This window comes from Neofelis nebulosa, chromosome 1 (assembly GCF_028018385.1).
Source record: "Neofelis nebulosa isolate mNeoNeb1 chromosome 1, mNeoNeb1.pri, whole genome shotgun sequence".
NCBI lineage: Eukaryota > Metazoa > Chordata > Mammalia > Carnivora > Felidae > Neofelis > Neofelis nebulosa.
In genome coordinates this window covers 49,872,495-49,873,723 of record NC_080782.1, presented here as the reverse complement: position 1 = coordinate 49,873,723, position 1,229 = coordinate 49,872,495, and the positions used below count along the sequence as shown (strand labels likewise).

General features: G+C 43.8%; 1 pseudogene; it reads left to right on the top strand.

Annotated features, from left to right (window-relative positions):
- Positions 1 to 334: 334 nt before the first annotated feature.
- LOC131515903 (peptidyl-prolyl cis-trans isomerase A-like) lies at positions 335 to 950 on the top strand (annotated as a pseudogene).
- Positions 951 to 1,229: the final 279 nt, after the last annotated feature.

The following is a 1,229-nucleotide window of genomic DNA, read 5'->3' as shown; positions in this document are numbered from 1 at the left end:
GCCTGGTTGCAAATAGATCCCCCCATCTACTATTCTTCATGCTACATCCTCCTGTGTTCCCTCTCCCTGCTCCCTTTCCCACAGCCAGCTGTGTCAGGTTGCGCTAGGGATTTTTGACAACAGAGGGGGCTGCTGAGCCAAACTGGGCTTTCTCCAAATAAGGAAGAAGAGCTTGCCTGCCTGCTTAGATGTAGCCTGAGTTCCTCATTCCATCCTGAGTTCTGTGAAGCCTCTTAGGTCACAGTAGCACAAAATATTTTAGGGATTTGTGGTACAAAATATAATCCATGAAGAACATGTGCTCTGGTCCTAGTTCTGCTAGTAACAACTTGTCACCACAGGAAAGTCCCTTCATAGAAATGTAAAAAAAGTCCTAGCGCAGGGGTTCTTAAACCTGGCTGCACATCAGAATCTCGCAGGCTGCTTACTGAAACACACAATCCTGGCAGATGCCCGCACTACCCAGCTATGGTCATCCCCTCTATGTTCTTAGACATCGTCATGCATGGTGAACCCTTGGGCCATTACTCCTTCGAGCTGTTTGCAAACAAAGCTCTAAAGACAGCAGAAACCTTTTATGCTTTGAGCACCTGGAAGAAAGAATTTGGAGAAGGAATTACAGAGTTATTCTGGGATTTCTGTGCCAGGATGGTGACTTCACATGCCTTATTGGCACTGGTGGCACGTCCTTCTACGTGGAAAAATCTAATGGTGAGAATTTCATCCTGAAGCATATGGTCCTCAAATCTTGTCCATGGCAAATGCTGGATCCAACACAGAGCCCCCAGTTTTTCATCTGCACTGTGAAGATTTAATGGATGAATGGCAAGCATGTGGTCTTTGGCAAGGTAAAAGAGGGCATTACTTTTGTGAAAGCTATGGAGCACTTTGGGTCCAGGAATGGCAAGACCAGCAAGACGATCACCATTGCTGACCATGAACAAATCTAATAAATTTGACTTGGTTTTATCTTAACCATCAGACCATTCCTTCTGTAGTTCACAAAAGTACCTCTTCACCCTCATCTGCTCAAAATAACCTATAATCTTTGTGATCTCACTGCAAAGAATATGGGTTCCATATTTTTCTTATCCTCCTCCAAGTCTAGCTGGATTGCAGAGTTAAGTTTATTATTATGAAATAAAAACTAAACAAAAGAAAAGGAAGAAAATACACAATCCAGGGCCCCATCTCAGACCTATTAACCAGAATCACCAAGAGTGGAACCT